At 41.6% G+C, this 13576-nt stretch overlaps 1 protein-coding gene across 2 annotated transcripts in view; it reads left to right on the top strand.

The window, feature by feature from the left end:
* fam222aa (family with sequence similarity 222 member Aa) overlaps nt 1-13576 on the top strand; it is a 72795-nt gene that overhangs the window by 27495 nt on the left and 31724 nt on the right. The window lies entirely within an intron of this gene.

Genomic DNA, 13576 nt, shown 5'->3' on the forward strand with positions numbered 1-13576 from the left:
AAAAAGCCAGTAGCGCTCTGAAGTCCATAACAGCCAATTGACACCCCACGAGGAGAGTTAAAAAAGTGGAATGGTTTGATCAGCTACTTTGAGTCCCATCACAATGCTTGACAATGGAAACACAACGATAAATAAATAAAGTACATACAATACGATTGCTCACAGTACTGAACTATTGTTTTTGGTGGAACAATGTCTTATGTTAGGTTCAGACCTCTTGAGTTGCTGCTGCATAGACATCTTGGCCATGTTTGTGCCATCTGTGCCTTCAGCCAGCAGGTGATTACCAGCTGCACCCTCCCACTACATCCAAGTAGATCCTTTCTTGTCTGGTCCATCTTTGAAGAAGAGGAGGGGGCGGGATGACAACATCTGGATGGAACCCACTCTGAAGGGAGCGGCTCCTGTATTCAATGTCCCCTTCCTTCCTCATATTCTTGGGGAAGCAGTTGTGTCATCCTCTCTTGTGTACTCCTATAATATGCAGCAGAGCAAAAACGCCTTTGTTACACTTCAAATATATCAAGCGGGATCAGTGTCAACATTTCGCCAGTGTGCTATTTGATTGCCCCGTGGGCTTGGCGGCGCACTAATGTTATGCATGACGGAGTATTGGATCTGTGACACCCTCCAGTGAAAGGACCATGGGAATTGGGGTCACCTTAGGCACAGCAGAAAGCAATGTGTGGAGTCAGGCTTTGAGCTGCAGAGGGAAGGGATCACACTGTTTGAATTTAATTATAGGCCATTGATTTATTGAACAGCCATTAATAAGCATGCATTTTGAGGCAGGGTCAGTCTGATGGAAGTTTTTCCGCTTTTTTATTTATTCCTCCAGCCTGCTCCCTCTATTTCATCATAACTGACATAAGCCTTTCTTTGAAGTTCAGGAGCCAAACAGAGAAATGACAGCACAACAAACAATGAACAAAACACAGAAAAGACAATGGAAACTGTTTGAATATTCAAGCCAGCCTCTGTAGGATGATGGGTAAAGGGGGAAGAAAAAAAGATCCCTTGTTTTATTGTTGCTGTGCTAAGCTGTGAATGGGTCTGTCTGTGACAATAAAAGATTGTGCCACATTGGAATAAGACATTTTTGCTTTATCCACAGTGCTTTACAAATGGTGTGTAATTCAGGTTTACAGAGGAAATATCAATCCCAGCATGGGAGCTATGAAAATGCAGCTCATTTTTCACATTTTGGTGAAGTGGCCATGGATTTATATGCAGATCTCAGTTCATATCACAACATGTTCAGCATGCCTAGAGTGTTGTTCTCATGTACAGTGCACCTGTGATCAACAGTTTAGCGTCAGCTCCACCTCGACTCAACTTTCACAAGGTATATGTGGAGAAGTGTGGTTAGATGACAAGCCGTGCTGCTGCAAAAACAATACAACCAAGGCAACCCGAGCAGAAGACTTTCCCTTGCGGTTTTATTTGACAACTTTAAGCCACACTCGCATTGCTCAAAGTCTCTGGCTGGCATCAGCGGGAGTACAGAGGCGCTGTCATGTTCAAGAGCACATTTGGGTGCACTGTGAAGAAACAGACTCCCAGCTCCAGCAGGGGACCACAGGGATGTGTAGTGATTACAGCAAACAGTACATCTTCTTTTTTAAAAGTTACACTGTGTTTTCGTTTCTTTGCTGTTCATCTGTTGTTAACATGGTTTTCACGCTTTCCATTCCTTCTCCATTTCCTTATCTTTGTTAGCATGATCTGTAATCCTTTGTATTCCTCCTGTGAAGTGTGTAGGGATGATTTGTCAAATCCTACTTCAAATCCTACTGAAGTGCTAATGTTACAGTGCTGGAAAAATGTGGAGAGGTTTGAATCTCTTGAAGTGATCGGAGTCAGTGTCAAATGAGTCTGGTTGGATTTCTAAAGCACTGTTTTCATAAGTGTGCATTCACATGCCGGTGAGAACAAACAAAAAATTAACAAAGGTTAATTTTGCTCTGCTAGTACGGTTCTTTTACCCAAGTGTGAATGCACTCCAGGACCAACTGGACCGGACCAAACAGGAGGGCTGAGACCGCCTTAGCGATGGGTCTCGGCCCGCCTTCCAGCAGACCCTAGTCTGGAGTGATGCAAGTGTGAACACCAAAAGCGTCAACGGACAAAACACCTGATATAATTTCACCACATGTGAGAGAAACCAGGCGGTGCTAAGCAACAACCAAAAGAAAACTCAGTGAAAATCATCAACAAATAAGAGTTAAATGTAAATACCAGTGGTGTGCAGTCAGGGCCAGCAAGGCCTTCTCTGCTGGCCTAAACACTATCAGCACTGTATGTCAGCACATTGTCTACATTTTCAACTTCAATTCTAGTATTTGTCAGGGGTGTAATGGTACACTAAAATGTAATTTTGGTTCGGTTAAGTTTCTTGAAATGCTCTGTTAGGTTAATTTTTGGTACAAAAAAGGCAGAAAAAATGACTTAAAATGCTTTTATTTAAAATGAATAAAAGCGACCCATTTGGGTGATATTTTCAAATAAATTAGACTGAGTTTTTTAAAATAGAAAAATAATAATAAAATAAACTGTTGTATTTAAACAATTGTTTAAACATTGTGGCGGAATGTAATGGACGGTTACTGTTAAATAGCTCTCTGTTGCGCGTGAAGTCCAACCATCTGGCGTAAGTGAAATAGCAGACACATGTGATAGCTCGTTGACGACATCACTTTTAGCTTTTTCATGAAGTGCTGGTATAACTTTCTGGCTAAAGTGAGGACGTAGTGTATTTCGTAGCGAGGTTCAAGAACTTTAATCATATGCAGTCATGGAAAAAATGATTAGACCACCCTTGTTTCTTCAGTTTATTGATCCATTTTAATGCCTGGTACGACTAAAGGTACATTTGTTTGGACAAATATAATGATGATAACAAATATAGCTCATAAGAGTTTACAGTAATTTAAGAGCTGATTTCTTATAACAAAAATCGCTGTTCTTACATGAATAGCTACAGCATTGTACTGCCAAAAAATGTAACCTCTTATGAGCTATTTTTGTTGTCATTGTCATTTGCCCTGTGTCTTGATGGACAGCCAATATGATCCTCCGGCTCAGCGCAGGTGTGATTTTTTTGGGTCTACCACTTGACTTTTTTCTTCCATAATGCTCAGGATCTTTCAAAAAATTTTGAATGACTGATTTACTGCACCCAACCTCAGCAGCAATGGCACGCTGCGAGAGGCCTTGATTATGCAGCTCGACAATCCGACCACGTTCAAAAAGAGAAAACTTCTTAGCTCTTGAGCCATCAGGAGGGCATGACAGTGTGAATGCTTGACAGAAAATGACAATTTTGATTAGATTTAGGCTTTTATAGCCTTTGGTCTTAAACTTATGATCAGCTGATGAACAGCCTATTTCATTTTAATTGTTGTTTTCAATAAATTACATTTTCAAAATGCTTTTTGTCTCACTTCCCCTTCTTGTTTTTGCACATTGTAGCTCTACTTACAACCTCATTAAGATCCAAATGTGCAATGTATGTATGTATGTACTTTATTTATCCCACAGCGGGGAAATTTACTTGTTACAGCAGCAAGACAAGTAAAGAGAACAGTGTAAAGAAAGCATAGTGTCTACAACATGGTTCAGGTGGTGCAGGTGTTGTAGAGCCTGACAGCGGTCGGTATGAAGGACCTGCGGAACCTCTCCTTCTTACACCGTGGGTGTAACAGTCTGGTGCTGAAGGAGCTGCTCAGGGAAACAACAGTGTCATGTAGCGGGTGAGAGGTGTTGTTCATGATGGATGTCAGCTTAGCCAACATCCTTCTCTCCCCCACTTCCTCCACGGAGTCCAGAGGACCGTCCAGGACAGAGCTCGCTCGCCTGATCAGTCTATTGATCCTGCTCCTGTCCCTGTCCGTGCTGCCCCCTCTCCAGCAGCCCACAGCATAGAAGATGGCTGAGGCCACCACAGAGTCATAAAAGGTCCGTAAAAGAGCCCTGCACACACCAAAGGACCTCAGTCTCCTCAGCAGGTGGAGGCGACTCTGGCCCTTCTTGTAGAGGGCGTGGGTGTTGACGGACCAGTCCAGCTTGTTGTTAAGGTGAACACCCAGGAATTTGTAGCTGTCTACCAACTCTATGTCCGCTCCCTGGATGTTCACCGGTGTAAAGTGAGATGTTTTCCTCTGGAAGTTAATGATCATCTCCTTTGTCTTGCTGGTGTTGAGCTGCAGCTGGTTAAGCTCACTCCAGCTGACAAAGTCCCTGATGACCGTCCTGTATTCCAGATCATTCCCCTCTGAAACACAACCAACGATGGCTGTGTCGTCGGAGAACTTCTGGATGTGACACTGTGTGGAGTTGTGTGTGAAGTCCGAGGTGTAGAGGGTGAAGAGGAAAGGGGAGAGCTCCGTACCCTGAGGGGCACCTGTGCTGCAGAGTACCATGTCAGACACACAGTGACGGAGCCTCACATACTGTGGTCTGTGGTCAAAATGCAAACTGTAGCAATTTTGTCAACTGGTCTTAAGATTTTGATCAGGAGTGTATTTGTTTGAGCACCAACTATGCAACTTTGCTGCCAATCACCGGTGGAAATCACTCATTGACTCAAAGTTACAAGCAGTAAGGTATGTGAGCTGTATCGGTAACGGTATATTCGAAGATAAGAGAACTTAGGTAATTAGCGATACGGTATTGGTGTTATGGCGATCTGGCAGATACTTACTGTGTTGGAGTTGCCAGGTTTGTGTCTGCCAACGTGGTGCAATAGAAATGTCGCGTGTATGTAACTGAGTGACTGTGGTATGAGACCCCAGCATGGTACTTTTTTATTATCTTTTTTTAATCAGTGTCTGCCAAAAAAAATTCTGGCCAGTTACGTCCTGACTGAAGTTATGAAATGCACTGCCCGCCACTGGTAAATGCAGTCGTTAAACATACCTGGTTCTTTTCAACACAGGTATCATGTTGTTCATTACACTTCAGTGAAGTAACGTCTCCTAACAACACATTTCAGGGAACCTTTTTGACATCTTTGTGTAATTTATATCTTTGTTACATCTCAGCTGGTGAACTGTAATCTGCCCAAATATCTGCCATAGAAACATAAGTCCTATGAGTGTAACCCAGAAGGCATGTCGTTTTGGGTGTGTGAGGTTGTCGGACAATGAAGGTGCGGCCTTATACAGATGCCAAAATGAGAGCATTATTTGGTCCTTTGGCAAAAATACAAAATAAGTGAATGCAAACACCACATGAACACAAGCAATTTTTTACCGAACTGCTAGTGTGAACGCATCCTAAGAATGCATCATTTCACACACAAGTACAGTAATACATTTATAATTACATTTGGATTATGTCACAAGGCTTTTTTTTTCTTTTTGAAAATAATTTGCCATGTAATCCCTTCTCTGGGCAGAAACAAGATAACCTCCTGTACAATGCACTTTGGATTTCTTTGTTGGTATTAGGACAAGGCAGACCAGGTTGCAAATGTTGGTTGGTTCCAGCGCCGGGAGAATTGAGCTGCACTAAAAGGGGAGATTGCATTAATTGGTGCAATGCACATGATCCGTTTATTTTTATTTACTTATTTGCATCAACACACATTTGTATTATTTATATAAGCTTCAGTTTCTATTTGGTCTCTGCACAGTAAATGTGCTTGCCACATGGATGCCTTGTGCGCCTCCCATTTACCATGAATGAAACCGTGCCCGGCTCAAAGATGCAGCAGTTGGCTGTGCAGTCAATTAGTCTTCATTGCGATTACAGGGTTGACATTAGTCTAGACAGGCGTGTTTTGATCAGAGATGACAGGCGACTCTCTGCTATTGGACTGCCAGACATTCCTTACCCTTCATCCAGTGGATGAAGCTATCGAAGCTGACTGGTATATGGAGCCCTTGCAGCTGAGCGTCTGTGCCAAGATGCCCTTCATCCGCTAAGAAACCTCTTATAAATATGACAGCATGGAATACAAGGCGCTATAAGCCCCAATAACAGTAACATGCGGCCTGGTATGTATAAGCCTCGGCTGTCAGTATGTTATTCCAACACTGTATATCATGGCTGTAATGCCTAAACTGTGGGCTTTTACACACAATGGCCTTTTGTTGTGCAGGTTATTTATTGTGCTGTTGTGAGGCTGTGCAGAGCTGGTTGGGTGAATGCATCCAGGGGCTTGTATTGTTAGGGAATCAGTGGCTTGTGTTTGTGGAGCTGGGAGGTTTTGCTAACAATGCCCTTTTTTACGTCCCGAGTGCGTGCCTGTCGGCAAACGTCCCCTCACAATTTTTGTTTGTGTTTTGTTGTCTGTGTGTAGGGAACGGGGTCAGCAAGCACAACCCTTCTCATTGTATGCCAAGTCCAAATGGACGTGTTCTGTCACGGGCACATGTGAGCATTAGTGTGTGTGCATTTTGAATATATAGTACTAGTGCAAATTATTTAGTGTGGATGTGTGGAAAGTGGGGAGCTGAAGGGTTTTGCTGCCTGGCCCTTCCTAATGGAACCTTTTTTGCTCTCTGCATGCATGTGACAGTATAGTGATGGAGAGGGGGGCAGGCAGGAGGGGATTACAGGGGGCATATGCAGTGCCTTGTTAAAGAAAAGGAAAGGGTTTGAGTGTGTCGATTGGATTAACTTGTTTGGGCTTATTAAGAGGGGAGACACAGTAGCTTGTTAAAAGCACTGCATGGGGCATCCCACAGTGAGACGGCAGGGTCACCATTCAATTAGTCTCAAGCCCCACCCTACCTCGACTCATTGTGGCAGAGGTCTGCCAGGCTCTGGGTCCACAAGTGGTCCTAGGTCCACAAGTGGAGCTCTTTAGCAGAGATTTAGACCATCCTAAAGGGAGAACCAAGGAATAGTGGGGCTGACTGTATTGCTGACGTGTTTTAACAATCATTTCTTTATTAATGGATGCCTGTTTTAAATCCATATCCAACTTTATGGCTATGATTTTTTATATATTTTAATGTGCAAAAAATAGGACAAAGTGTGTTATCAATCTAAACTTGCCTTTGCTCATTTACATACTCACAAAATAATGTAACATTGTACCTTTTAGTGCTACAACTTCTTGTCACTAGGGTGATCTCAGGGTTTCCCCTGAGGATTTTCTGAAGCTGTGGCGGTGGGCTGCATGGGACTGAAGCCACTGTTTTGTGCCGCTGGTTATTACGACTTATTTATTTACTTATTTATTTATGTATTAACTTATTTAATGTTTTTCAACAACCAGCAGAACATGAACAGAGAACATTGCAAAACTGTCAATTTAATGGCGAAGTTGCTGAGAGTGCGTAAAGTGAGAGTCTAAAATGTTGAGCTTCTTTTTGTTACCATTGTGACCCATTTAGTCGAATAGTACTTTTGTACTATTTGACACAGACCTAAATTTAATTTGATCATTTAATTAGAAAACAGGAGGGCTGACACTGCCTTAATTAGAGTAAAACTAATACATGACAAATGAATTGTTGAATAATATATTTTTTTAGTTCAAAATAACACAAATAACAAAATAAAATATTGTACATTTTTTTTTGTTCTAGAAATGTCATGTATAAAGAGTATGAATTGAGAGTCCAGGTTTAAGATAGCACAGGTGTATCCAACTTGCAGCATTATTAAATCTACTTTGGCAAAAAGAAAGGAGATGTGATTATTTTATGTGACTGCTAACATTCAATCGTACTTTATTTACAAAGTATATCTCCACTCAGTGGGCTCATTTGTCATTAACATACAGGTGTCGTGTTTGAAAAGGACACTTATAAAACTACTAAGAGGTGAAACAGATGTTCTTTGGTGAACTACTCAACATTAGCTGGTGAGCTACCGTTAGCATATGAGCTACCTGTTGGAGACCCCTGTGATAGCACCACTGTCTAAAGCTGGACACACTACGTGTTTGTGGAACAACTGCAGTCACACATCTAGTGTTTTGAAGACAAGCCATAGGTTTTATAATAACGAGAGTGCAAGATTGGTAAGTGACACTTTAAAAAGTACGTTAGCATGAACGTCATAGCCACTTCTAGCTCGCCCGTGATTTAGCAAGCTACCGCCAGAGAGGGCGTGCAAAATGGTTAAAAGACGCCAGAAAGTGGAATGAGATTGAAACATGATTGAAACACACGCTGGCATAGATAGGCTTTGCATGTGACAAGCTGTCGTCAATTGACTACACATTTTATGGACTATTTTTTATTTGCACGATAATAAGGAACAAAGTGAACGTCAACACAAGAAGCGAGTGTGGCGATATGAGCAAGTGCCGACACGGCAGGCAGGCGATTGCGGTGCATGTTTATCAAAATAAAGTGTAGTGAAACATTTTTATGATATTTTAAATTGTTTTCAAACTAATTGTGGTCAACATGTGCGTAAATAATCATCTATATATGTATCTAAATAGCATATACAGTATATACATTCATACAATATATTACTTAACATTGTTTTTGAGTTAAAAAATATTTTTTTTAATGTGTAGTGGCTTTTATTTTGTAGTGGCGGGCCGCCACAATCAATTACATGTAGCAGAAACCCTGGATCTATTGCTTTTTGGACACTTTTACACATTGGAAAGATACTTTTTTGGACCTGGTATCACTACAAAAACTTACCTTGCCCTCCAAGACATTATGTTGGTAATTGTCATTTGCCAGAGTATGTGCACAGAACAAAAGCCACTTTTATTTAAATCAAAATTTTGTGTTTTTGAAGTTGGGGTTGGCATAATAATCTATCAATCGATTGTGTATTATGGAGAAACGATTATTGATTAATCATGTCTGGAAGTAATTGCACATTGGAGTGCATTACTGGGCTGCAACCAGCAGAGGTGCTGTTGAGTCAGTGTCAACTAGTGTGTGGCAAGAACAGCTAGAGGTAGTTGAGCTAAACACCTTTTTTACTACTTCTAAAATTTATCAAAAACTGTATTTAAAAATATCCACTAATTGATGACTGTTTGATTTTCTTCATGGTAGCAAATTCAGAAAAAATGTCCAGCCCTAGTTTGTAGGTGCATTTGTTACCCAGTAGACTGGGCTATTTCTGGCCTACAATACATAGCAGCATTTTGATGGCCATGTTCTGACTCGCAGCATTAGACACATCTTGCACTGAGGTCCTCACTCAGCCCCTATTATCAGCCTTTCACCTGAGTCTGTCCATCTTAAAATGAGCACACACACACATATACACAACACACACACACACTGTCCGTTTATTCGCCCATGAGCACCGTGTTACACCCAGCACTTGGCAGGATGCTTATCTGGACAGACAGCTTTGGGCGTGAGGAGCCATCTTCTCTGATCTCTTCTCTGCCGTTTAAGACCCTTTTAACGAAGAAATGGCCCTTCGCCGAGCCCACTAGCTCTTGATTCCGGCTTATTCCCTCATCTCGTGGGACTGATCCTTCCGCCCCCATTGCAAACCCGGCAGCCTTGTTATCAGAACGATAGGCATCCTGGCTTTGGAGATATGGCCGCGCTGGTGTAATAGGAGAGCTGTGAGTGGATTTGATGAGCGAATGAAGTGCAGGTGGTTCTTCCCAAGCTGTGTGAATACGCCTCCTCTCGCACATTCTTTAGCATATTCAAGGGGATTGATCCGAGCATGACGGGCTATTTTAGAGCAGATGTGATGATGGGCCATAGCGTTTCACTCGGAACATCATTTCCTGCCTCTGATAGACATCCGCTAAGTAGCACAATAACCTAAAAGAAAGAGATGAGGCGAAGGGAGGAGGAGGCATGACAAACAAGCCAAAGACTTGCTCCTTCTGCTTCGCTCCTAAAGGCAATAATGGGAGAAAATTGGTTCTTGAAATTGAATTGAAAAAAGTGGGTCTTTTTCAGCAAAGCATAATGCCTCAAAATACATTTGGTGAGCAGCAAATGGAGAAAAATGGAGCACAGTTACGCGATTGTCTTTCATTTCAGAGAGGGAAAACTGTGGATGTATACCCCCCACCCCCCGCCCTGCAATACCACCAACAAGCAGCTTTTAGTCTCAATCTACACCACGTGCAGCCTTCCTCTCTGGCAACCCCTATCTTTTAACAAATGGTCTGTGAGCATGGGCTGCTGGTGACATTATCAAGCACATAGAGAGGACACACAGAAAGGATTATGTGAACAGCCAATAATGAGCTCAAAGTGCCAGTGTGTTTGGGCCAGGCCCACCTGTGTGCGAGAGGAAATGACACGGCGAGAGACCTTTTTTTTTGGACAAGCACCTGGTGAATAATAGAGCGGCCCCTCTCTTCCATCTGCAGTGTGTATGAGGGAAAGGGTGGAAATAAACTATAGTGTCTTTCATTTCACTTTCATTTATACTGTCAGCTTTGTTTTGCTTTTGGCACGTTTGAAAGTTTGTGAAAAAATGTAATGTAATGCGATGTAATGGATGATGCATTTTATTTAGCCAAAAATGGCTTCCGGTTTAGCAGTGGGCATTAATTGGATTTCATGCAGAAGGGCAAAACAGTGCTATAGTTGTGTAAATCTAAAATTATCACATGCAAGGTACATGTTAGTGTATGATTTATAAATATGATTTATTTGCTATATGATGTGGATTTTCTTTTTTTTCTTTACCTACAGCCCATATGCTTCTTAATGTCTCTCAGTGAAAGGGAACATGAGTGGGTGTTTCATTAATGCATCTGGTAATCATTGTAATTGCTTTACTTCTTGTTAAAATCCCAATCTATAAATCCAAGTAATTGGCTGATGGCAGGTGCTTTAATGTGCATCCGCTGATTCCCTGGCAAAATAAATAACAGGACTCAAGATTCAGAGAGGTGCACAAGAAATCATTTTTCAATAATATGGCTGACGCTGGCGCGGACAGCCGAGATGAAATATTTGCTTCTGTTCTTTGTTTTAATATGAAAGGAGGTTGGGAATCTAGTGATTCATGGCGATACATTTTGGACATGAGACTCAGAGAGAGCTAATATTAAGGCCACAATTCTTTTTACAGACACAGCATGCTTCCTAGCTGGGAGTGGACTTTGCCAGTGTTGTGCAGTCTGAGTGTCTGTTCCCTGGAAACCAAACAATATCGGCCTAGTGAGGTAATATCGATCCTTATCATATGAGAGCATTTTGTGAACCTCAGTGGTTTTGCTTTTAACTGTCCTCACCTGGCACATAAACCCAATACCGTAGTACTGAAAGACTTGTAATCAGTCACCATTATGCCACCATATTTGATACTGCTAGGTAATAAATAATGCTTTAAATTCTGCTACATTATTGAAGTTAATGAGTTACCCGTGTGTCTTAATTTAAAGATACGAGTGATACGAAGTGATACATAATCAATTAATCATTATTTTTCAGTGAGAATAGACTCCTTATATCACTCTTTCACTACATGGCACCTTCTTGCCCGATACTGATGCTTGTCCATTGACAGCAAGCATGTAATACAATTTACAATGGAACCTTGGTTAGCGTCATTAATTCGTTCCAGAAGGTCCGACTCTAACCAAAACAATTTTTGCCATATGAAATAATACAAATCCATTGAATCCATTCCAGAAAGCTGAACATTTTAACACAAAACACATTTTTAGAGTTCAGCAATTATAGTTTTACATTAGGAAAACAATTCAAAATGCATATGAATACATATAAATGATGAATGATAGGGATAAATGAATATTTATGGTTACTTTTACCTTCACTGAAGGCGTGATTCTTGCTGCAACTGTTCCCAAAGACACGATGTGTCAGCGAGACACCACACGGACACCACCTTCCTTTTTTGCCACGAGTTATTTCTTGAATTTAAATGGTGTTTCGTGTCTCAATAATATATGCACTTATACTCATTTAAAATAGTTTTTTTGCATGTAAAACTATAAAAACATGTTTGTGTTAACATTTTTGAGAGTCACCGCTGATGACATTATAGACGGGCGACATAGCTGACCTCCGGTTCCGGTTGCCATTTTGTTAGCAAGCTAAGGATGCTAACAGTATGTTTTGTGATGAATGAAATACAGTGAAATATGAAATGCAGTAAGAAAACAGTTGGACTCAGGCAGTGCATTAATAACACGACAACACAGGCGACCTTATTCTACGCTTACTGGAAAATTTTGGGCATACATTGTTTATGTTAACTGAAAAACACGCTAACTGGGGCGGACACTAACTGAGGTTCCACTGTGTTACTTCTAGTCAGAAATAAAATCGCTCCAATAAAATAAAAGATCCAATAAAAGTTTATCCAAAAAAAGATGAAGTAGGGGTAGGACTAATCATTTGAAATGGTTATAGATCAATTTGTTGTGTGATTTAGAGTATCTGACATTTTTTTTAACAAACTGTCTTCAATGCAATAGTAATTTATTGACGATCCCTACTATAAACAACCAGCGGTTTGAGCAGCACTTCACGTGCAAGCGCCCCGCATCATAACACAGCAGTCCGGGCACAATGAGGGGAAACTACCGCTGTAGCTACGGAGCCGAATATCCAACGTCCAATGTAAAACTAACTTCACCACAGTACACCGCGGACATGTCTGCATGGTGATGTTGCATTTTCTTCTTCTTGCAGAGGGGACTGGCAACCAGCTTTTGGGCGCATTACCGCACCTACCATGCAGGAGTGTGGCACAGAGTTTCGAATGTTATACAGAAACCAGATCGGCCCGAGCTTGTGGCGGAAGCCACTATTATTCGATCTTCAAAATGCAGCGTATTGGCAGCCGATCCCGATCCTGAAGATCGGATCGAGACATCCCTAAATAGAATTCATCCTCTTACGGTGGCCAAACAACCACATAAGGCAAAGTAAAAAGAAGAGACCTTTGTCCCTATATGTTATTTTTTAGCATGTTTTGTTCCAATTGATGTGTTCAATATTTGCACCGTACTACTTTGAAGTGGTGGTTACCCAAATCTGAAGCGAGCTAGTACTGCGTGGTAGACTCCCCCTAAATCTTAATTCTTCATTTTACCAAGACATTTTATGCTTCCAACTTTCTGGGAACCTTTGAATGCTTGTTTTCTCTTCCACCATGACTGTGCCCCAGTAGACAGATAAAAAAAAAAACATGTTTAGATGAGTTTGACGTGAAAGAACCTAGACAGCCCAGCAACACCTTTGAAATGAACTAGAACAGGACCTCTCTCAGGTCCAACATTTTGTCAAAAATATTTTCCAAAAAGTGAAAGTTGTCATAGGTGAAGCAGAAGGGACCTTCCTGCAGAAAGTCCAGGTATCATAATCACTTTAGCCCATGTAGTATATATATGTGTCCTGTGATGGGGCTTTTTCAGTGGAAACTACCTGCCACCGCCTCACTTTTATTGAGTGAAGGTGGTTGTGGGGGAAAAGAGCGAGAGCAGAACTGCAGATTTATGGCCTGCAGGGAGATTGATTAGTGCCGTCACCAGCCGTGATGTACTGTTGGCAGTTTCCCCCTCCTTCGTCATTGCGTCTGCTCATAAACACATGCAACTGTACGGTACAGAACACTCTTCCACATACATGCAGACACCAGTCAGTCCCCCAAGGCCCTCCGTGACAGCCCCCCAGGGCTGCTGTATGCT

Source organism: Dunckerocampus dactyliophorus, chromosome 4 (genome assembly GCF_027744805.1).
Source record: "Dunckerocampus dactyliophorus isolate RoL2022-P2 chromosome 4, RoL_Ddac_1.1, whole genome shotgun sequence".
In the NCBI taxonomy this organism is placed as follows: Eukaryota; Metazoa; Chordata; class Actinopteri; order Syngnathiformes; family Syngnathidae; genus Dunckerocampus; species Dunckerocampus dactyliophorus.